This window comes from Schistocerca cancellata, chromosome 7 (assembly GCF_023864275.1).
Source record: "Schistocerca cancellata isolate TAMUIC-IGC-003103 chromosome 7, iqSchCanc2.1, whole genome shotgun sequence".
In the NCBI taxonomy this organism is placed as follows: domain Eukaryota; kingdom Metazoa; phylum Arthropoda; class Insecta; order Orthoptera; family Acrididae; genus Schistocerca; species Schistocerca cancellata.
Genome location: NC_064632.1, coordinates 395,022,218 through 395,047,444, shown reverse-complemented (window position 1 = coordinate 395,047,444; position 25,227 = coordinate 395,022,218). Strand labels below are relative to the sequence as shown.

At 41.8% G+C, this 25,227-nt stretch overlaps 1 long non-coding RNA gene across 1 annotated transcript in view; it reads right to left on the bottom strand.

The window, feature by feature from the left end:
* Nucleotides 1-12,547, bottom strand: part of LOC126091968 (uncharacterized) — a 39,080-nt gene extending 26,533 nt beyond the window's left edge. The window contains exon 1 of the long non-coding RNA XR_007521289.1: nt 12,470-12,547. This is a non-coding gene — a long non-coding RNA (uncharacterized LOC126091968). The remainder of the gene's footprint in view (nt 1-12,469) is intronic.
* Nucleotides 12,548-25,227: the final 12,680 nt, after the last annotated feature.

Here is a 25,227-nt window from a genome sequence, read left to right as displayed (position 1 = left end):
GAATAAAGATAGAATAACTACCCATTTGTCCACAAATAAAACAGGAAGCCAGAAGCTGAAACCTCTTTGTATAAGGTAGAAGTAAAAGCCCAAGATGTTTCAAGCATGTAAACTTGTCATCATTACAATGCACTCACAGGAACACAAAGAATGCTTCGATGACGTGGCATTTTCACAAGATGGTTTCAAGGAGAATTTGTTCCTTCTGTGAGAAAGCATCTACTGTCATTGAAGCTGAGACATTTTCACCAAATGGTTTCAAGAAGAATTTGTTACCATCAGTGAGAAAGCACCTATGGTCACTAAAGCTGAGAGAAGAAGCTCTACATAGCCTCAGTCACTGTCCAGCTCATCTATCTGCTGATGCGTTGCTATCTAAAGATAGAAAAATAAAAACTTTGTTTTTGCCAAAAAACACAATGGTATTAATTTGGCCACTGCATCAGGGCATCATATGAGCATTTAAGACTCATTATCATTATGAACTGCTTAAATAGTAAATTGAGATAAGGAAATGGAAATGTTAAAATCTATAAATCTTAGGAGTGCTGCATACTCAGTAGGTTTGTCATGGCAAAGCATCAGTCTAACCATTATTAGGAATTGCTGGAACAAGTGAGCCATTGAAGGAAATGCAACAGAAGAATGCTGTAGTGACACAGATTTCAACAGCAGTTACACCCAATCTGCATGTGATGTTCTAAGTGCAATACTGATCTTGAAGACTCAAATCATTGGGCAGTTGTCAACTACAAGGAACTGATTTCAGAAATCACAGATGCCAAGACATCATTGCTGCCGTTAGAAATGGCAGTAGTGAAGCAGTCAAGGATGAAGATGACAAAGAAGATGAAGCTGACAAAGAAAGTATAGATGATGTTCCCAGTACACTTGGAATATTGGATTAATATAAATAAATTGATTATGTGGATGTAGAAACAAACTGAACCAAACAAAACTGATTTGCACCTGATGAGCATAAAACAATATGCACTAAGGAAACTGCTTGAATTGACCTGCCAAAGAAATCTAACTGAGTTCTTTAAAGCAGTAGAATAATGACACACTGTAGTCTGCAAGCAGTATTCTAAATTATCGTACTGTATTTGACAGTGTATTGAAACTTCTGTTATTGTTTGGTAGACGCTTGAGTGAAGTTCATCTCATTGCTGCACCCTATTTGGTAAGTTTCTGAAATTTTTACTTCTAATGTTCTTTAAATTTAAATACAGTATAGTACAGTATGTATAATACTGCATTATGTGTTCTTCCTAACTTTCCATGCATAATCTGTCATTACATGGATCATTTTCGATCTACCCTGGGTATGCTGTAATGTGGGAATAATGCATGTCCCCCAACAATTCTGTTACATCAGACTTCTACTGTATTTCCTCAGGCAACTATAAATTGTGTTGGAGGTTTCAGGAATCATTTTCGATAATAATTAGGGATATACAACAGTACTGAATTTGCTCATAACTTTTTCTAGTGACTATTAACCGTAATGTAGCTAACAGTCCCTCCTCAAAGTTAACAGCCTGTTTCATGATTGTATCCCTTTTCATTAAGAACAGTTTGGTGGTGTTCAGCAACTCTGAAAACCATGTTTCATCCATTCTTAAATAGTTATGAAAATCCATGGCTTGCAGCTCCTTAAGATTGTGTGGATGAATACCTTTATCCGCATTAGACATTTCTTTGGCCACAGTTTTCTCTAAGATTTTCCTGGCCTTTTTACCTCTAAAACAGCTAAGACATATCACAGTTTTGGTTTCTGTGTTAAAAAAGCAGCATCTCATTGAACATAACCCCAATGAACTTGCTATAAACAATTCCCAACCAGCGATAGCAACAGGTGAGACTGTAATTATTGAGTGCAGTTGGTTGGGATGTGTATAGACTACCATGAAATTGGTCAGTGGGTTGGTTGGACAATAAATTGGTGTGTGTGTGTGTAGGGCCCCTAAGAATATAATACCTGTGTGTACTGTAGCCGAATGCTAATCACTGCAAAATCGAAGGGTGTCAGTGTTTTCTTATGTTTATATTACCATACCAGTACTTCTTAAAATACAACTACACTTAATAACCACACATAGGAGTCACTGCCCAATTGCTACACTTCACAGGAAATTCATCAAGTCATGTATGGATTCCAAGGGATAAGCAATAAATAGCTGCAATCTATCTACACACATGGGATCTGCACAATGTTCACTTGACATGGTGACTAATTGCTGTGATCCACTGCTCGCGTGTGAGGCCCTCTGTGAAACGACTCTTTTGGCATGCCATGTCACTATGTCCAGTCAATGAAAGAAAATTTGGGGAAAAAGTTTTGTACAGTAGTAGGGGGGGGGGGGGGGGGGGGAATGTAATGAATAATTCAACAAAAATCCTGATTGATGGGCCTTGAATGAGGAGGTATGGGGGCACTTATAAGTCACTTTTTTAGGCTTTTCTTGAATATCTCAAAGACAAACTACATTAAGTTTCCTACAGAAAAGAACCTACTCATTTTTTTCTTTAGGACTAGTTTTCACACAGCACAGGATGCGAAATTTGCAGTTTATTAAAAATAGTGTTTTAATAGTACAAAATTGATGTTTGTTGATCAATGAAGTGTGTTAAGAATGAATATTAAATGTTTGTACAACATATAGGTGCAACAGAGATAAATTGTGTTCTGGGGTGTATCAAGGTGGAAAGGTGGGAATGGAGGTTAGAAGCATGAGGGAAAATGGGTCGCAAAATTACCTTGCACGTGACTGTATGCTGAAAAAATGGAAAGAGAGTGGAAAAAATTGCTCCACCCCATCTACAAATCTTCCATGACACCTGCTAAATACACAAGACAAAACATGCATAGCATCGGAAGGTTCAAATGGTTTTCCAAGAATCATCTACGCAAATCACTGAAAATGTCTAGCAAGAAAAGGTAAGTTTCCATTTCAGATATTTTGTTCGAGATCATTTTGAAGGAGCCCTCTGTTTTGTCCAAATTAATTCATATTTTCACCTTTTGCTTTATACTGTTACCTTTCAGTACTGCCATATTGCTTCATACGGAAACAACTCTGGTTATTGTATTATTTCATAACACTCTCATATTACAGTACAATCAAATTGGTTAGGAATACAGTGACATGTCTTTCAATACTTCTTCCAGTTCTGCACGACAAAATAGGCTGGAATTGGAGTATCCTCTCTTTGAGAAAAGTACTTAGCTCTATAGGCTTTATATGACATAGGATTGTAAACAAGTGGAATGTGGTGTTAAAGTGTCCAGACATTGTACAATGGCAATCTCATTTACTGGCAGATGAAGAATATTAGAGATGCTGGCAGAGAAATATTTTATCTTGACGAGTCACGAGTAGACAACAACCTAACATGCAGTAAATCCTGTCAGAGGGCAGATGAGTTATGTGAAGAGTGTGTCGTGGGTGCCACAGGATGGGGGAGTGCATCAAGAAGACTGATAGCTGCAAATGTCAGATCCAAGAATGGGTTCATCAGGGAAGAGCAGCTTAATGTTCTGGACAAAATTAACACAGGGTGATTATCATGAGCAGACAAATTTGGTGAACTTTTAAAAGTGGTTTTAAGAAAATGTACAGCCAAATACCTCAACTAATGCAGTTACTATTATGGATAAAGCAACTTACCATAACCAGCAGACTGAAAGAACTCCTATGAAGTTTGACATCAAATTGCGAATGTGCTTGAGTGGCTGCAACACAGAAATATCCCCTGCAATGACATTATGAGGAAGGATTTACTGTAAATGAAGTACGTGTAAGCCAGTCAAAAAGTGGACTTGTTGACTGAAATCAAAGGCCACCAGGTTGTCCACTTGCTGCCTTATAATTGCGCTTTGTATGCAACAGAATTAGCACAGGCAAAAATAAAAAGGCATGCTACAGAGTGCAACACATCAGAGGACTTGTCTGCCAGAAGTATGCTGAATCTTGTGGGTACTTCCTTCTAACTAGTTATGGCCAAGGAAAGTTAAAGAGATAGACGAATACTGGGCAACAGATGGTGTCATCAAAATTGCTATTGATGAAATTATCTTTAATACAGTGACATCAAATTGAAGTGAGGAAGAATCAGACACACAAACAGATAATAATGTACATCCACATATACCCTCACCTCTTCTTAAATTTAACACACTGCAAGTCTTATGAAATGATAAAATTTAATGATTATATTTTTGCTTCCCACCTCAGAAAAATAGATAGCTGTTTGTTTGTTTAGTTTATTTTGACATAAGATTATCTCAGGAAGAGGACTGAGCACTTACATGCTATCATAATTGCCACATTTTAATGCTGTTTCCTGATTGTTTCTTAGTTTAGCCATGTTTAAGGCTGGTCTTGCAACAATATGACTGTAATTAGTTATTAATAAATGCAAGAGAATACCCAACTGCCAATTTAAATTAGGTAGTCCACATTTTAGGGCAAAATGTCTGGTTAAATATGAGCATAATGCTGAGTCCGGCTTTTCTGTTTTTGGACCTGGTAAGCCCACCAGAGGAAGAATAAAAACAAGAGTCCCATAGCACTTTGGATTTGTACCATCCTAAAAAGTAAGTTACCATACCATTGAAAATAAATTACAACTTACTTAAATTAAATTCAAAAAATAAATAAGGCAGCAGTTACTTTGTCAGCTGGGTGGCACCAGCAAAGTGTGTCACCTTTAAGGCTCGATGCACAGGTATGGTTTATTATCATGTGTTTGCAGCATTATTTTCTTGCACATTTCAACAGGACATGTGAAACATGCAAACTCAGTGTGAGGACACAGTGAGAGAATCGTATTCACTGACCATTGCTGCATTACACTGATCTTGCCAATTGCTGTGAAGCAGCACCCATTGCCAGAGATAGGGCAGTGCACATGTGGTCACACCTCTAGGAAAAGCTGTCATCAGCTTGCAATGGAAGCAGCTGGTTTCAGCACTGAATTGCTCATTAAAGGGGTGCAAAAAGACCTTGAAATATGGGACACATCTCACAAGCAGTATCATGATAAGTTTAAGAAGACAGGCACATACTTGCAAATCTGTGTAAAGTTTTGTGAGGGTTTCACTGCAAAACAGATTAAGAGAGAGAAATGATCTAGATGCACAACACTGTTAAGCTATTTGGTGTTTGTGTTCTAGAGGTTCCACTTTTCCTCAATTGTGGCCATTCAGAACTTGAAAAGGCACTAAACAGCAAATGCTTTGCTCCCTGCAAAGAGCTCTTTCTTCAGAATGAACCAATCTTCAGTTAACAATAACAGTTTGAAATAAATTCTGTTACTTGAGCTGGTTCACTGTAATCAATGTTTTATTGTATTGCAGCCACAAAGTATATAATTGCACACAATTCAATAATGTGTAGAGCAACAAATGTATTTGGTCAGAAACGTGCTAAGAAGGAAGTGGTTTTGTAGCAGTGCCAGCCATAGGCAAGCATGGGTGTTACTCCTTACAAAATATAACACAGTCATCACATCAGTGCGAAGCAAGCCAGCCTGTTAAGGTGTGAAACAGCTGACACAGCAGCATCCAAGCAGAAGAGAGCAGAAGCCTTTCCACACTGGTGGCTGCCGAAATGTTTAGTATGTCACAAGGCATAGCACAGCCCAAGCAAGTGCAGCTTGGAAGCTGATAAATACCTAACCATTTTCCACTAAAGTCACTTCTACTAGAATTGCAGCTCTATCGCTATGGGGCTGTGATACATGGGCACCATCTGGAATACTTTTCATCCGAAATGCAGTTCATGAACAACATTTTGACTCTGTGCCAATGCAGTCCACTCCAAAACCATAGAACCTGGAGTCACCAGCACATCAAACCAGCACCAGCCCTGGGAAGCAGCTGACCAGAATCAATGTGGGGCAGTGGGTCACTGCCATTACATCACCTACCTAACACCTGTTGGCCAGTGCAAGGTGCATGAGCTATGCCACAGTACACATGGCCACAGCTATCTGAGATTGCCTGGACCCACTGACAGAGGCAGTTGCATCACGAGTCACTGCCCAGCCTACACTGCGGTATGATTGCATTGTGAGGTGACAAAACACAGAAGACCATTGGATGCCTCAGCCTTGTTTCCATTTCCTGTATTTAGCCACAGCAGGAAGCCATAATAAAACAATCTGAAATCTCAGGCTGACTGACTGGCACCTCACAGCATCCCCATTGCACCACAAATACGCCATCTATTACTACTGGTGTTAGAAGTGGGATATGATAGCCCATTTTTAGAGATATGTGGAAGACATCACAGTGTCCAACAAACAGGCAACAATGGCATAAGTGCTAATAGACAACTATATACAAAAGTCTGGGGTATCTGAGATGATAGTGATGGATCTGAGAACCAACTTTGCAGATTTGTTCAAGGGATTGTGTAAGCTGTTGTGTGTAAAAAAATTGAGAATAAGTCCTTTACACCCTTAAGCCAATGGAAGAGTGGAAAGAGTTCACAGAAGTATAGTGAAGATGCTAGGAGACTATTTGGATACACACCATGCTAATTAAAGTGTTTATTCCAGCTATGTGGCCTCAGTGTACAACACGAAGCAGCACACGAAAACAGTGCTGTCAGCATATGAGGTAGTATATGCCTGTTAAGGGGCCATCACTACCTGACATTTTAAGAGTCAAGAAGGGTAAGACAGAAGAATTTGTGAAAGAGTTTAAGAATGATAAGGGAAATTTGGAACAGTATGTGCAAGGCTAATACCAGAGCACTAGAAAAGCAAGAAGAAGCAGCAGTGAGCTGTACAACAAGAATGCCACAATACAAGGTTGGCCAATGGATAATGTTATCGAATTCTTATATTCAAAAAGGGAAGATAGAATTTTTTTCTAAATATCAAGGGCCATATCAGGTTGAGAAAACTACATCATCAGTGAATGTCATGACCCAGTTGCCAATGAGAATGACAATTGCATGTGTGGGATGTCTGAGACCATTTTGTGGGTATCCAGAAGTTATTCCAAGAATTTTGGGGTTGGAATGGAAGGGAAATATGAAAAAGAAAGTGCAGGTTGGTGAGAGAGAAGTTTTAGATGGTCCAATGAGAAGTCCACAAGCATTATTTCCTTGGAGATAAGAGTAGATTTATGTTGCATGTTTGTTACGTATAAGTAAAGAAAAACATATAGTGTAAGCAGGATGAACTACTGTGGGGTAGCAGGGGACTTTCAGGGAAACGGAAGGGTAATGTGTGTCCCTGGCCTCAGGTTGGGTGCTTCAGGAGACAAGCTGGAGTAGATGCAGCCCATCACCATGCTATTGGTTATTGCTGGAGTAAAATCATTGCAGAACTAGCATCTGGAAGGGGGAGTTATATGCACAAGACAAGAGGAGGCAGTTAATAGTAACCATTGGGTGACACATACGTTATTTAAGGTATGGGAAATGCAGAATGAGGTGAGATGGCTGGAGGAAGCATTAAACATTTTTGGCAGGTTGAGGAGAATTACGGAGTGCTTACAGGAGTTACAGGGGTATGTATGAGGACACATGGGACTTATCAGAAATTGAGAGGTGAGATGACACAGGTCTGGAGAGTATACTGCATATAATGAGGAGGAGAAGTTGGATCAACATGGGAGACCAACCTCTGAAAACTGAGATTGGGGCAGCTGACAAGGTAGACATTAGGAGAATGAATGACACGGTAAAAGTAGTAAAGCAGTGGGTACAAGGAAACATGGTAGCAAATTTCTTTAAAGTCAGTACCACCAGTACCACCTACAGTTCTGATATCTGTCTGCTTGCTCCCTGCACACTGTTCTCCAAGGACTGTAACTGCATCATTATCACTACTTACCTGTTCAATATTTCTAATTCAGCTTGCAACCTCTTATTGTTTTGGTTCACTGATTCTTCTACAGTTTTTGTATAGTTCATTACTTCCTCAGCCAGCTGGCATAATAATCAAGTATTGTTTAAAACATCTGCCTCCAAACTTGCAGTCCTTATTGTGTGTCACCACTCATTTGCTACCATAATAACTTTTTCATAATGTGGGGCTACAGTCATAATATATTTCTTTAAAGTCAGTACTACCATTAGACTGTTGTTTATTAACAGTGCTACATTTACACTTACACAATCATGATTTCAGCTACAAAGTGCCATTATCAAGTTTTTAAGTGTTACAAATTGCCTACGATGGCATACTGTCATTTTAAAATACACTATTAGACACACTGTCTATTTTAATAGTGTATTTTAATACAACAGTATGCCATCTTAGGCAATTTATAACACATAAAACACTTGATAATGTCACTTTGAAGCCGAAACCATGATTGTGTAAGTGTAAGTGTAACACCGTAAATAAACAACAGTCTAATGGTAGTACTGACTTTAAAGAAATATATTATGACTGTAGCCCCACATTATGAAAAAGTTATTATGGTAGCAAATGAGTGGTGACACACAATAAGGACTGCAAGTTTGGAGGCAGATGTTTTAAACAATACTTGATTATTATGCCAGCTGGCTGAGGAAGTAATGAACTATACAAAAACTGTAGAAGAATCAGTGAACCAAAACAATAAGAGGTTGCAAGCTGAATTAGAAATATTGAATAGGTAAGTAGTGATAATGATGCAGTTACAGTCCTTGGAGAACAGTGTGCAGGGAGCAAGCAGACAGATATCAGAACTGTAGGAAGCTACACAACAGGCTGTGCGAGAATGACAGGGAGTAATCTTGTTGTTACCAGATGAGTATCTGGAGAGGCTATGGAAAGTGCAAAAAGAACTACCACTCCAATTGAAGTTGGTCTTGAAACCTAACCATTGTTTAACCTAACCACAGGGGAAGCAAGGACTGATGGGGCAAAGGTCTACATTTCAGTTTTCTTTCCAGTAGCAGGAAAGCAGGTACAGTACCAGTATTATAGAGTTCACGTGTATCCTGTCAACCTAGGGATGCTAAGGAAGTTTATCAAGGGAGGTCATAACACAGAAAAGGACTACATGAATGAGGTGATTAGGCCTGAGTTGTATTTTCAGCAGATTTAGGAGCACTGATTGTACTCTACCTTTGATAAAGTGTTAGTAGTAGCCAGTTCCTGTGAACAGGTGGAGCTCACCTGTTCAGAGCTAGGTGGAAGTAGACTGCTAATAAACAGTACATCATATGAAATGGTGGAACCTAGTTTCGTCTATCTACCACAGCTTGAGAAGAAATCCACCTGAGTAATTCACAGCTTCAGTTTTACTGGCCAGAGAAACCTATGGAAGTGTTACCAGCCACAAATCTTGCTATGGTGAACCAAACTTAAGGAACTGAGTTAATTCTCTCCATAGACAAACTCATTAACAAGGAGAAAGGATGAATCTCTGTGGAGATGTTCATGCAGTATGTGGATCAGTAAAGGGAGATCCAGTATTAGAGAGGAACACTCTTGACCATTGTCATAACATGTATCACAGCAACACTTACTCTGCTACGTGCTGACCTTGTTTATATACACAGGACGCGAAACACGTGACGAAGTGTAGACCGAGCCACTGTTCAAATCCCAGTGGATTGGATTAGCAGAGCCTAAGAGGGAGTATCAGTAACTATAATTGTATTTTAAGTCAATCTAAAAAGAATTTAACAGAGCTTAGGGTAAGCAGAGCATGAGGAAACATAGTGGTAAGAGTAATCTTGAGTATTACAGCAGATTGGAGCCAACAGAGCCAACAGCCATGGCCCTTGTCACCCTAGTTTGCAAACAGATTATCTAGTTTATGGTGACCCAAGGGATTGGTCTTGTTAAATCTTTTCACTCCTAATGGTGTGTATACATGTCCTGCTACCTCTATAAGTGCACCAGAGGTGTACACATTCTGCTTTTAAAAGCGGAATGTGTACACCTCTGGTGCACTTATAGATGTAGCAGGACATGTATACACACCATTAGGAGTGAAAAGATATAGCAGGACATGTATACACACCATTAGAAGTGAAAAGATTAACAAGACCAATCCCTACCCATGCTTGCCTTTTAACCAGGCAGCCAAGTTACCAAATGTTATCAGCCAAATGGGCAGGCAGCTTTACTCCCATCCTATCCAAGCTATGCCCAACCCAAGCAGTCTATGGGAAACTTGCTTGCCTGGCTGTCTTCCCACTGTGATATGCTACATAGCAGTTTATTCTGTATGCTTTCACAGGAGCGCTATTAGTAGCGTTCAGAAACTGATAAAAATACCGGAGCATCACAAGACAAGGCTCAATGAAACTTGTGTCCATTTTTTGTAATTGTTGATCACTAAATGGTGGATTTATTGTTCCTTTTGGTCTTATTTATATGTTTCAGTATGAAAAGTTGTCTCTGCAACTTCGTTCTCTATTCTCAATTCAAACCATCTTCAGATTACCTACTATAATACATTTTTTCTGCAGTAATGAGAACCATCTCTGAAAGTCGAGATTCTCTCCACTTTAGAACTGGGATGTCTATTACACTGCAACAGAAACTAAAGTGCGGTTTCAGAAGTTGAGTTCCTGTAACATTAGGGTGTTCCAGCTACATATGACCACACTTATACGTAAGTTGTAATTACTTTTTCCGGGATGTGTGTTGCGGGTTCCCTGAATTCATTCTAAGTGGCCACAATTGATCGTCATTTGAAATTACCCAAATGCATTCTACCAAACACGAAGTTCGTTTTTATTATTAAGTGAATCTAAAACGTACATATCTTCAAGAAGAAACTTCTTTTTCATACTAAGCTTTCTTCACACTACGTCGCATACCACCAGACTGCGATTTTTAATATCCATAGAGCCACATTTTTTTCCTATTTTAATGCTTACCCTGAATTAAGAAAGCCTGTATACTGATAAATGGCCTCAAATATATAGCACACATTCCCATGCAGCTGTCAGCCACACTTTCTCTTTCAATAAAAAAAGATCAGTTTCGGATAGTGCACCATCCGGCTGATGATGATGATGACGCTTGGAACAGTTGTGCTGTTCCCAGCAGTTTTGTGACTGTGTCAACATAACTGTTCCAAGCGTCATAATCAGCCCCGGATCTACGATATTTCCAAACCGGGTCAAAAACTTGATAGTGCCCCTACAATAAAAAAAAAATAGATTTTCAAAGTATGTTCATTTTGTAGCACACATCTTTCTGAAGAGTTTGATATATAAAACATATATGTTCGCATGAATTTTAAGACATGTTACTTGGTCTTGTGTGCCAAAGTCCAATGACACGCCTCTTCGCAGAACATTTTTCTATCACACGTCATTGGATTTAGCTCTGTGGAATTCAAGCATGTATTTTTTTATAATAGAAGCCACCCGACCTGGACAGTGGAAATTAAAATGTCCTGTGGTGCTCTCCTGCTTCCAGTCAGCCAATTCGACATCCTACCCCCTTAAAAAAACTCACAATTAAAACTGGATGGGATTATTTGTGACCAGGAGAATAAGAACTCTACGAAAAATTTGCACTCTTTAACGCCTATTAGCTAATAACTTTCTCTTTTCTGTAACATAAAATAAAATACAGGAAACATAAAACCACTAAAGACAAGAGACAAGCAACACATTACACATTTCTTCAATTCTTCTGCGGTCTTCGCATTTTTTTCTCTCTACTCTTGGTATAGTTTTACACGGCGTGCTTTCCTTTTTGCAAGAGAATCTATTACCTTGTTGAAGTTCGTCAAATGTTTTGCTACATAAAAAAATCAAAATGTCATTGTCTAACAATGAAAAAGTTGCTAACACGAATAGTACCCAAGACTGGTGTAGTTTCTCGATTTGATTACGTTCATTTTGTCACTGTCTGCAAGATAAAACGAAATAACTCTTTCTAATATTGCAGCTACTGTAACACATGACAAAAAGTGAGACTGTTTTGCCACAAATTTTCATTTTTAAGTATCTCATTTACATAAATAACACGACAGAATATACGTACCACTAGCAAATACCTATTAGGCCTACTACAAGTACAAAGTTTTATGTTAGGAAATAGTTTCACATGTCATTCATACGCTCCAGTTTCTCAAACATGAGTTCGAAAAGCAGTAGTACGAAATTTTTATATAAATTTAGAATCGTCATATTCTTCCACATAATTTGTGTGATGTCCCCGTTTCTTTTTCTTCCTCGTTCTAACAAATAATCTTCTCATGGATAATTCTGTAACTATTCCTGCCACTGTCAAAACATATTCTCCCGTTAACTTCCCCAACCCTGCCAGAATCACCGGTTCAGTTATCCCGGATTTATTTTCCGGTTAGACGTTATTACATACTCATACAATGCGTTTTCCACGCTATTCCGAAAATAGCACTTAGGCGACTGCTAGACGGCGACTGTAAAACTGGCTATTAATACTGTACGACTCTCTCAAAACTTTTCTGTCAAAATTGCTTTTTCTTGGATAAACAGAGGAGATAATATGTAATCTTTCTTACCTGCTATTCCTGTTAGTCCTTTATTTCCACTCTGGTATAGTGAATCTATTGATTCCGCTCATAATTATAACAACGCTGGGGTCAACAGAAACATCCGATCTCACGCGCCGGCTTTGACCCGTGACGTAAGGGTGTTGTGGTGTGTGACGTCATTTCAATCTTTATGGTCTATATGTTTTGTCGCTACTCGTTATGTCTAATGAATCAATATTGTTTTTTTCTTTTTTTTTTTATTTGTTTCTTTTGTTTATCTTTTGATTGACCTACACATTGATCTGTAGCGTAGCCTTGAATACGAGGTTAGGTTGGGAGTTTTTTTTTGGCGGGGGGGGGGGGGGGGGGGGGGTCAGGGGGGGGCGCAGCCCCCCCTGCCTGGCCTTGAGTACCACTTGTTTATTATTATCTTTGTTTGCTATCAATGTTAGCAGATTGTTCTTGTGAAACCTTTGTGTGTGTTCTTTTTCTATGTGTTTTCATCTTTGTGATACGTATGCAACGTTTCTATATCCGCCATATTGGAATTGTCGTTTCCGCTATATTTGTGACGTCATGGGTCAAAGCCGACGGGTTAGATCGGACGCTTCCGTATTTCCCAACGCTGATTATTTGCACATCCAATCCAACCAGATTACTGTCATTCACCCATTCGAGTTTATTGCGTTCAGCTTACATTGCCCCGTCCCCTTTTGTCTGCGGCAAAGCTTTTTATTTGTAGATGCGACAGGGATTCCCCTGGCAGAGACATCACGTACACTACGCACGGTTTCAAAAATCAATATATGATTCGGTCAGAAATTGTTCAAAATGTTTAAAAAACAACTGAGATGAGTTTCAAAATCAAATGAAACATCGATAGACCAACGTGCGCTGGATACTATACAGTATACTCCATTCAATATAAGAATAAACCTGATGTAAACAAACACAAACGCGATGATTGGTCAGCAGCCGTAGGTCTCGTACACTGGTGTTGTTTCGCCCTTGGAACTCGGTCCAACTTATATATTAAAAATCTTATCACTATGTGTATAAACTTTAACAAATTCTGATGTATTAACAGGCAGCAATGTTTTTCTTATTCGTACTTCAACTACGTAATTTTTATTTCAAATATCGTGCACAGTTACAGTCTCTCTAAATGCTACTTGTGCTCTAAATGTATCGCTGTTCATAAGTACCGTGAATATGGATGACACTGCTTCCTGCTTCATAGTGAAACACGAGCGCAGAATATCATTAATGACTAGAAACAATTTGTACTTACAGTTTTCACATCATTACAGGAAAAAAAATCAGCTTTGACTTTTTTTGAGGAATATATACTAAAGAAAAGGGATTGAATCTTAACTATAGATGTATTGTAATTGGTAGCATCATCGATTAATATTCGGGTGTGTTGCGGGTGGTGGTTCGAGCTCGTTGGAGACTGCAACTTTTTTTGTTGAGATTGAAGACCTAAATCGTCTAAATATGAAATTGATCAAATAAATGGTAATTAGCCCATACTTAACCATCGTTTTTCAGGAAAAATGCACATCTTATAATGTCTAATAACATACCGCACGCAAAATATTGGTTTTTATTGAAAATACTTCCATCTTTTATAAAAGATTGTTGAAGTTGAGAAATCATTACACAATCAAATCGTTTGTAGAAAAATCAAACGCCCTTTGTTTGAATGTGACCATTGATTTGTAGGACAGATGTGGTCTCACACTAGACAGAGTGAAATGCATCGTTGAAACATGGAAAAAAAAATTCGTTGCGTCGAGTACACTGTACACATGCTGCATTTTTACAGTTGCTACTTTAGCTTTGCAATCTGAACCCAACAGAATTCATCTGGAGCCAAGTTAAGGAATTTGTCACGAGAAATAGGATATTTAAGTTGCCAAACGTACTGCAACTGATGCATGAAGCTTTGTGACACGTCACTGCCGAACGATGGCGAAATGCAGAACAGCCCACCATAAAAGAGGAGGAGGACATTTGGATTTCTTGGTGGCTTGGGATACTGTTGCTGATCACCTCATTATTAATGTAGCCGTACTGAACTGCATTCCTCCGAGTCCAATATGGAAGGGGTTCAGAGACTACCGGACAATTGACAGTAATACCTTCAGTGGCTTCAATATTTAACTACTACCGGACGATTGACAGTAATACCTTCAGTGGCTTCAATATTTAACTATGTGGTAAAATCTCGTGAGTGCTCTTTTGCGCCGCACGTAGATCATGCAGAAAAATTACCATTGTTAAAGTCAGGAATTCTTACCATTCTTGTTTTTAATTCCTATACTATGTTAGCTAACATCGAGACCATGTTTTGTTTTCCGTCCAGTCACATAAAGAAGCATATCGCCTGAGTTTTACCATATATTATTTCCTTTTCTTTCAAAATTAAATGACATTCAAAGGTATACTGTTCTCTGCTCGTCACTTTTTACGTCGTTACTGCAACTCTTCACACCAATGCAGTTTAGTTGGGTCACTTGCCTGGCCAGTTCTGTCCAAGTTAAGTGCGATGTAAAGCTGTTTCCCTGTATTATCGCTGAGTCGATATGTGCGTAACGCACAGCATAAAACGTATTCTCATTATCGTACTTGACTGTATTCGAAACAGCTCCATGTGAAACGAAATCCAATGAGGTTTCAGTAAGCGCGGAAAAAAAACATGGTGTAATGTTTACATTAGGTTTATTCTAACGATGAACGAAGTATAGATGGTTTGTGAAACAAGGTTTCTTTCTTCAAGAATATGAATTTGGCATCCCCTGAAATTGTCGCCCGTGGAAGATAACCGATATCGGTGGATTCTGGCGACAACCGACATCGACCGGAGACGGCCGATCTTTTCAAAATCAGTAGGCCACTCTGTTCGCGGTCACACTATAACCAATCTTATCTCCCAAACGCGCAGACTTCGAACGACAGTCAGTGAAATTCTAATTATTTTTTTCTTCATTCAAATCGACCGACGCTCTTGCACAAGAAATATGGACTTGAGAAACTGGTAAGTTTAGTCCGAGTGAGAGTGAGTTTGTGGCACTCTGAGGGTGAAAATATCATAATTGGGATATACACTCCTGGAAATTGAAATAAGAACACCGTGAATTCATTCTCCCAGGAAGGGGAAACTTTATTGACACATTCCTGGGGTCAGATACATCACATGATCACACTGACAGAACCACAGGCACATAGACACAGGCAACAGAGCATGCACAATGTCGGCACTAGTACAGTGTATATCCACCTTTCGCAGCAATGCAGGCTGCTATTCTCCCATGGAGACGATCGTAGAGATGCTGGATGTAGTCCTGTGGAATGGCTTGCCATGCCATTTCCACCTGGCGCCTCAGTTGGACCAGCGTTCGTTCTGGACGTGCAGACCGCGTTGAGACGACGCTTCATCCAGTCCCAAACAGGCTCAATGGGGGACAGATCCGGAGATCTTGCTGGCCAGGGTAGTTGACTTACAACTTCTAGAGCACGTTGGGTGGCACGGGATACATGCGGACGTGCATTGTCCTGTTGGAACAGCAAGTACCCTTGCCGGTCTAGGAATGGTAGAATGATGGATTCGATGACGGTTTGAATGTACTGTGCACTATTCAGTGTCCCCTAGACGATCACCAGTGGTGTACAGCCAGTGTAGGAGATCGCTCCCCACACCATGATGCCGGGTGTTGGCCCTGTGTGCCTCGGTCGTATGCAGTCCTGATTGTGGCGCTCACCTGCACGGCGCCAAACACGCATACGACCATCATTGGCACCAAGGCAGAAGCGAGTCTCATCGCTGAAGACGACACGTCTCCATTCGTCCCTCCATTCACGCCTGTCGCGACACCACTGGAGGCGGGCTGCACGATGTTGGGGCGTGAGCGGAAGACGGCCTAACGGTGTGCGGGACTGTAGCCCAGCTTCATGGAGACGGTTGCGAATGGTCCTCGCCGATACCCCAGGAGCAACAGTGTCCCTAATTTGCTGGGAAGTGGCGGTGCGGTCCCCTACGGCACTGCGTAGGATCCTACGGTCTTGGCGTGCATCCGAACGTCGCTGCGGTCCGGTCCCAGGTCGACGGGCACGTGCACCTTCCGCCGACCACTGGCGACAACATCGATGTACTGTGGAGACCTCACGCCCCACGTGTTGAGCAATTCGGCGGTACATCCACCCGGCCTCCCGCATGCCCACTATACGCCCTCGCTCAAAGTCGTCAACTGCACATACGGTTCACGTCCACGCTGTCGCGGCATGCTACCAGTGTTAAGGACTGCGATGGAGCTCTGTATGCCACGGCAAACTGGCGGACACTGACGGCGGCGGTGCACAAATGCTGCGCAGCTAGCGCCATTCGACGGCCAACACCGCGGTTCCTGGTGTGTCCGCTGTGCCGTGCGTGTGATCATTGCTTGTACAGCCCTCTCGCAGTGTCCGGAGCAAGTATGGTGGGTCTGACACACCGGTGTCAATGTGTTCTTTTTTCCATTTCCAGGAGTGTAGTTCGAAATCTTTGGACTGAAATCTCAGGTTTAATCGAAACCTCAATCAGACAAAATCTTTATCGGAAATTTTATGCAAAGACTGTAAACTCAAATAATAATTTGATCAAGTGAAAAGGGTTGGTATCTTACAAGCTTATAGTTACTGTACTGGACCTTTTTCTGATAGATTGTCATTAGTTGTTTACAAATTATTATTACTGCTTACTGGCGTTTTATGCCAGTAGGATAGTAATTCTGTTAATATAAAGTTGAAACTTCCTGGCAGATTAAAACTGCGTGCCCGACCGAGACTCGAACTCGGGACCTTTGCCTTTCGCGGGCAAGTGCTCTACCAACTGAGCTACCGAAGCACGACTCACACCCGGTACTCACAGCTTTACATCTGCCAGTACCTCGACTCCTACCTTCCAAACTTTACAGAAGCTCTCCTGCGAACCTTGCAGAACCAGCACTCCTGAAAGAAAGGATATTGCAGAGACATGGCTTAGCCACAGCCTAGGGGGAGGTTTCCAGAATGAGATTTTCACTCTGCAGCGGAGTGTGCGCTGATATGAAACTTCCTGGCAGATTAAAACTGCGTGCCCGACCGAGACTCGAACTCGGGACCTTTGCCTTTCGCGGGCAAGTGCACACTCCGCTGCAGAGTGAAAATCTCATTCTGGAAACCTCCCCCTAGGCTGTGGCTAAGCCATGTCTCCGCAATATCCTTTCTTTCAGGAGTGCTGGTTCTGCAAGGTTCGCAGGAGAGCTTCTGTAAAGTTTGGAAGGTAGGAGACGAGGTACTGGCAGAAGTAAAGCTGTGAGTACCGGGCGTGAGTCGTGCTTCGGTAGCTGAGTTGGTAGAGAACTTGCCCGCGAAAGGCAAAGGTCCCGAGTTCGAGTCTCGGTCGGGCACGCAGTTTTAATCTGCAGGAAGTTTCATATCAGCGCACACTCCGCTGCAGAGTGAAAATCTCATTCTGGAAACCTCCCCCTAGGCTGTGGCTAAGCCATGTCTCCGCAATATCCTTTCTTTCAGGAGTGCTGGTTCTGCAAGGTTCGCAGGAGAGCTTCTGTAAAGTTTGGAAGGTAGGAGACGAGGTACTGGCAGAAGTAAAGCTGTGAGTACCGGGCGTGAGTCGTGCTTTGGTAGCTCAGTTGGTGAGCACTTGCCCGCGAAAGGCAAAGGTCCCGAGTTCGAGTCTCGGTCGGGCACGCAGTTTTAATCTGCCAGGAAGTTTCATATCAGCGCACACTCCGCTGCAAAGTGAAAATCTCATTCTAATATAAAGTTGTTTGTAAATGTGGTACAGTATATAGTATATATTTCTACTTTTAAGTGCTTTAGGTTTTAAAGATATCTTATGCTACACTTTACACTTGTCTTAACTCGTGTGCTAAATGACAGTCACTGAAGGTTGACTGACATACGTCTACACAACTTTAAATATATACAGCAAAACAGAGTGTTTACAGCTTGCTTTTTAAGATCCCCACTAATTATCTCGAGTATGCAACAGGACTTTCTCTGTCATCCATATATTCGTAAAACTTGTCTGGTTATTCCTGTAACTGAGGATAGAGTATATAGTACTCGACAGATTCTTAACGGGACAGGAAAGCTCATTCACATGCATTCGACGTCTCTTTAATAGAAGAAGCTGCTATCCAGCACTCGCATCCAAGCACAGAGGCGTCTTGGTATCCACCCAATCCTAAGAGGTTAAAATCTAACCTACTTCGTACAGAGAATAGATTCTAACCGAAAGTAATCTAAACTCCATGACCCTGCTGAAAACTTGCGATGGGCATCGAATGTACTATGACCATGCTGTCGGCCGACGTTATCGGGCGACTTCTGGCAACGATTTCTAACGACCATTTTCGGTGCCATTGTGAATGCAGCCTTATCTGAAGGTGGGATACAACTGGAGGCTGAAACCTGTCATATATTTAACAAAAGACTGTGTGACTGACTATTTTTTACTATTTTTATTTAACAGACAGATCGCTGTTTCCCATTAATTTTATCTTGCCCTAAGTCTTTGTCCACTTGCAAAATATTTATTAAGTGACGAAACTGCCTGTGAAATTTACTACAGACTTTTGTAACATGCTAGAGGTTCCTGAATGAACGTTTTAGTAACTTTTTACACAATTTCCATTGCGAGTCACCAAGCGACTTACGTAAGTCTGCCTCCTAAACACATGACAACTTTTCACCTGCTGGACTTGAACTTCTCGTGACTGGTGTATATCCCCAGATTCTTAATTTTTCCTCAATCTTCTTTACGTTTGGTACGCTCATTTTGCTGCTCCACCGTTACGATAAGTGAACTGCAGTGGGACTAGCTATGCAAACATATACCTCGTTAGTCACGTTGCACTGATAGCACAACTTGTTGCCAGGTGCGGCAGGCTGAACGGATACTGTGAAACTTGCCAGGCTAGCGGAAACCCAAGCTGGCCTGCTTTACCCACTGTGCTTCAGTACACATTACTCTTGTGTCTCCGTTGCGGCAGGCTGAGCTGCTTTAATGGTTGTGGCGGAGACAGAAGCATGCAGGCGTGAAGGAGAGCAGGTACATCTCTGACGCACACCGCTTACATTTTCCTATAGTGCTATGGAGCCGCCCACCGCACTGCTGCGGACGAGTTACCTCCATACCTCAGTGAATAAAAAATATCTCGAGTATTTATCACACAACATATGTGCTTCATTGTGTGCTGTCATTTGCAGAAAACCTCGTTTCGATATCTTGAATCGTTAATGATATTCGACGATTGTTATGAACACACGATTCGCGATGCGCAAGGACATGAACGGGAGCACTGAGCGCAACCGTCCTTCGGATATAAAACCCAGTAACTCGAGAACGAATTATATATCCTTCTGCCCTCCATTTTAAATAAAATTTCATATCTTTTCTACATTTCATTCACTATGAGCTAAAATCAACTACACCCAAACTTTATGCTGTGTATTTTTACCTCTGCTAAATCTTTAAAATTTTGCGAAAGTTTTACTTACTTTGATACAGCACAGTAACTACGGCATATAACGAGAAGAAATTAAGTCCTTTATTAAACGAAGATATCAGACTGTAAGATGCGAAAAATCAAATTTTTTCACCTAGTAGTTTTCTTGAAAACGGATGATAACTATCTCGTAGCAGCCGGCGAATCTACACGCACAGTTCTGTCGCATCACGCCTGACCGTTCGTTGAATATACAACCCAATAAGGCACCGTCCTGCTCTCAATTTTAAATATCATTTTGATATCTTATCTATATGTCATGAATGTAGTATAAACTAAAATCAACCATACGCAAAGTTTACACACCGCATTGTTACCTCTGTGACCTCTTTTGAAATTTTGTGCAATGTTTTACTTAGTTTTAAGCAATGCAATAAGTACGACAGACAACAAAAGCAAATTCACTTCTTTATCGAGTGAAGGTTCAGACTATAGCATGCACAAAATCAAATATTTTCACCCAACGGTTTTCGAAGAATCTGATGATAAGTATTTTATATCGGCCAGAACGCTGTCTCTCAGCACAGGCAATATTTTTACATAATTTGATACAGCTCAGTAAGTATGACGGATAACGAAATGAAATTAAGTTCCTTATAAAGTGAAGATTCGGACTGTAGGATGTGCAAAATCAAAATTTTTCACCGAATAGTTTTCGAAAACTCGGATGATAAGTATTTCACATCGTCCAGAACGCCATCTTTCAGCACAGGCACCAGTTCTTGGCGACCAGTACAGTCATAACCAATGCAGCCTCAACTCAGAATGCAAAGAGCTTCACTATAGCAGCGAAAGGGTTAAAGAGGAGGGCAATGTGGCGCACCAACCATATTTCGTCGGAAACACGCAAAATAGGAAAGGGTTCGTTGAAGCGGTAGGCAAGCGCGGGTTTTATGCCCTACAAAATACACTGAAGCGCCAAATAAACTAGTGTAGACATGCGTATTAAAATACAGACATATGTAAAAAGGCGGAATAGAGCGTTACGGTCGGCAACGCCTATGTAAGACAAGCGTCTGGCACAGTTGTTAGACTGCTTACTGCTGCTACAGTGGCAGATTATCAAGATTTAAGTGTTATAGTCGGCGCACGAGCGATGGGACGCAGCATCTCTCAGGTAGTAATGAAGTGGGGATTTTCCCAAACGACCATTTCATGAGTGTAGTGAATATCAGGAATCCAGTAAAACATTAAATCTCCGTCATCGCTGTGGCTGGAAAAAGATCCTGCAAGAATGGGACCAACGACAACTGAAGAGAATCGTTCAAAGTGACAGAAGTGCAACCCTTCCGCAAATTGCTGCAGATTTCAATGCTGCGCCGTCAACAAGTGTCAGAGTGTGAACCATTCAACAAAACATCATCGATTTGGGATTTCGGAGCCGAAGGCCCTCTCATGTACCCTTGATGACTACACGACACAAAGCTTTACGACTCGCCTGGACCTATCAACACTGACACTGGACTGTTGATGACTGGAAACATGTTGCCTGGTCGGACAAGTCTCCTTTCAAACTGTATCGGGTGTATGGACGTGTACGGGTATGAGGACAACCTCGTGAATCCATGAGCCCTGCATGTCAGCAGGGGCTGTTCAAGCTGGTGGAGGCTCTGTAATGATGTGGGGCGTACGCAGTTGGTGAAATATGGGACCCCTGATACGTCTAGATACGATTCTGACACCTGTTTCCATTCATGTCCATTGTACATTCCGACGAACTTGGGCAATTCCAGCAGGACAGTGCGACACCCAATACGTCCAGAATTGCTACAGAGTGGCCCCAGAAACACTCTTCTGAGTTTAAACACTTCCGCTGGCCACCAAACTCCCCAGACATGAACATTATTGAGCATATCTGGGATGTCTTGCAAAGTGCTGTTCAGAAGAGATCTCCACCCCCTCATACTCTTACTGATCTATGGACAGCCCTACATAATTCATGGTGGTAATTCCCTCCAGCACTACTTCAGACATTAGTTGAGTCCATGCCACGTCATGTTGTGGCATTTTTGCTTGCTCACGGGGGCCCTACACGATATCAGGTAGGAGTACCAGTTTCTTTGGCTCTTCAGTGTATAAAACAGTCGTTTTAACACTGCGAGGTGAGTTGGCCTGGCGAGGCGTGGTAACAGTTCACGTAGTAGTACCTAAGTAGAAGAGGGCGAAAGCCTTTAGACACCGGCGGCCACTAAAATGTGTAATATGCGTGCCACAATGCATAGCAAAGTTCATTAGAGTATAAATACCTCGCCATTTTACAGTAATTTCACTTCTGTTACTATCACAGCTCTATCACCATGGGACTGTGATGCTCGGGCGGCATTCAGAATGCTGTTTGTGGACCACAGTTCGACTCTGCATCAGAGCAGTCCGCCCTGAAACCACGCCTGGAACCACCACCACATTGGGCCAGCACCATCCCTCAGAAGCAGTTAGCCAGCCATCAATGCGGGTCACTGGATCACTGACCAGCCCCTGCTGGACAGTACAGGGTGTGTGAGTCGTACCACAACACACACAGCTGCAGCTAGCCGACACCACACGGACCAGGAGTCGCCGGAGACAAGCCAGACATGGAGCCACCGTGGAACACAGGCAATTGCATCATGATCCACTGCTGGGTTGACGATCCATCCTGGCATCATTATGAGCGACAATATGCAGGAGATAGCTGGGTTCCTCAGCCCCGCTGCAACTTGCTGTAATTTATATTGAGCCATGGCGGGGGGCTGCAATAAAATAGTTTGGAATTTCAGACTGTTTGATTGGCGGCGCGGGGCGACCATCTGCACCTCAAATCCACGAGCCATTATAAGAGATATAAACAGAAAAATCTTTCACGTTCGAAAATAAACTGATTCAGTGTTTGCAACGATTGTTACCGACAATTTTTAGATACAAATGTCTTGCTGTGGTACTTTCCCAGCAATGTCTATAAAGTAATCAGCGAAATTATTTCTTCTACTGTTAAGTGAACTTCCTCCTTTGGTTGATGGATTTTCATTGTCCAGATCACAAAGCGTGCTTTTCAATTCCCTTCGTGCGGTTCTAGGCGCTGCAGTCTGGAACCGTGAGGCCGCTACGGTCGCAGGTTCGAATCCTGCCTCGGGCATGGATGTGTGTGATGTCCTTAGGTTAGTTAGGTTTAATTAGTTCTAAGTTCTAGGGGACTAATGACCTCAGACGTTGAGTCCCATAGTGCTCAGAGCCATTTGAACCATTTTTTCAATTCCCTTCACATTTTTCAGCCACCTTCGGTATGCAAATTTCGGTATACATTCTTTGTACAAGTCTTCCCACGCAGATTTACAAACTTTCTTTACTATTTTACACAGTGTTGTGTGGCCAGTTCTCCTCTGATAATACAGATTAACGTGCAGCCACGTCCCAGACATCCTTAAAAGACGAACAGTTGATGCTACGGTTTTTGTTTTAGGGTTAATTCATCAAATTACTATACATTCATTTTAAAATAAAGAATTTACTTTCATCTACTCTTAAACCCATAAACAGAGTCACGAACGCTCCTTTCAGCAGCCGCAAACTAAGTAGTGAGTGACTCCAAACTCTGCTGCTGCATTTCTTAGTGATTCATAAACGAAACAAGTAAACACTGCCTGCTTTCCTCTGCATATGTGCAAACTTGTTGGCTTCAAATGTAGTACTACTGCACGATTATCACTGCGATGCCGCCATGTGTGCATTGAAACGTTTTCTCATGCCGCTATCAAACTGACATCGATTTGTTGTAGAATCATGATACATATTTTATGTTCAGACATAATGACATTTCTAGACTCTGAGAAGCTCATCTGCAGAAACCAGCATGATTTTAGGAAACAGCGGTCATGCGAGACATAGCTGGCCCTCTTTGTGCATGATATACAAGAGGCTCTAGATATCGGCTCCCAGGTTGATGCCATATTTCTCGATTTACGAAAGGCGTTTGACTCAGTTCCGCACTGTCGCTTGCTACAAAAAGTGCGCGCTTACGGTCTATCCGATGACATATGGGGTTGGATAGAAAGTTTTCTAACAGACAGGATGAAGTATGTCGTCCTGAACGTGGTGACTTCGACAGAGACAAGCGTAACTTCAGGTGTGCCTCAGGGTAGCGTAATAGGTCTTCTGCTTTTTACGATTTACATAAACGATCTGGTTGATGGTATTGACAGTGGCCGTAGACTGTTTGCCGATAATGCTGTAGTCTACAGGAGAGTAGCATCACACGAAAGTTGTGAACAAATCAATGAGGATTTGCAGAAAATAAATGCATGGTGTAATGACTGGCAGTTATCTCTCAATATTAGTAAGTGTAACCTACTGCGTATAACAAGGCGAAAATCCTCATTAATGTACGAGTAAAAAATAAATGCCCAGTCTTTGGAAGCGGTAGTGTCCGTCAAGTATCTGGGTGTGACTATTCGAAATGATCTCAAATGAAACGATCAGATTACACAATTAACGGATAAGGCGAACTCTAGATTGCGGTTTATTGGTAGAATCCTGAAGCGATGCAATCCTTCAGCAAAGGAAGTAGCTTATAATACGTTAGTTCGTCCAGTCTTGGAGTATTGTTAGTCTGTGTGGGACCCTTACCAGTTGGGTCTGATTCAAGAGATTGAGACGGTCCAAATATGGGCGGCAAGATTCGTGACTGGTACATTTAGCCATCGCGAGAGCGTTACATATGTCATAGAAAGTTTGAAGTGGGACACTCTTGCAGATAGACGGCGCGCTAAACAGAAGGGGCTGCTCACTAAATTCCGAAATCCAATCTTCACCGAGCATGTAAAGCATATACACTCCTGGAAATGGAAAAAAGAACACATTGACACCGGTGTGTCAGACCCACCATACTTGCTCCGGACACTGCGAGAGGGCTGTACAAGCAATGATCACACGCACGGCACAGCGGACACACCAGGAACCGCGGTGTTGGCCGTCGAATGGCGCTAGCTGCGCAGCATTTGTGCACCGCCGCCGTCAGTGTCAGCCAGTTTGCCGTGGCATACGGAGCTCCATCGCAGTCTTTAACACTGGTAGCATGCCGCGACAGCGTGGACGTGAACCGTATGTGCAGTTGACGGACTTTGAGAGAGGGCGTATAGTGGGCATGCGGGAGGCCGGGTGGACGTACCGCCGAATTGCTCAACACGTGGGGCGTGAGGTCTCCACAGTACATCGATGTTGTCGCCAGTGGTCGGCGGAAGGTGCACGTGCCCGTCGACC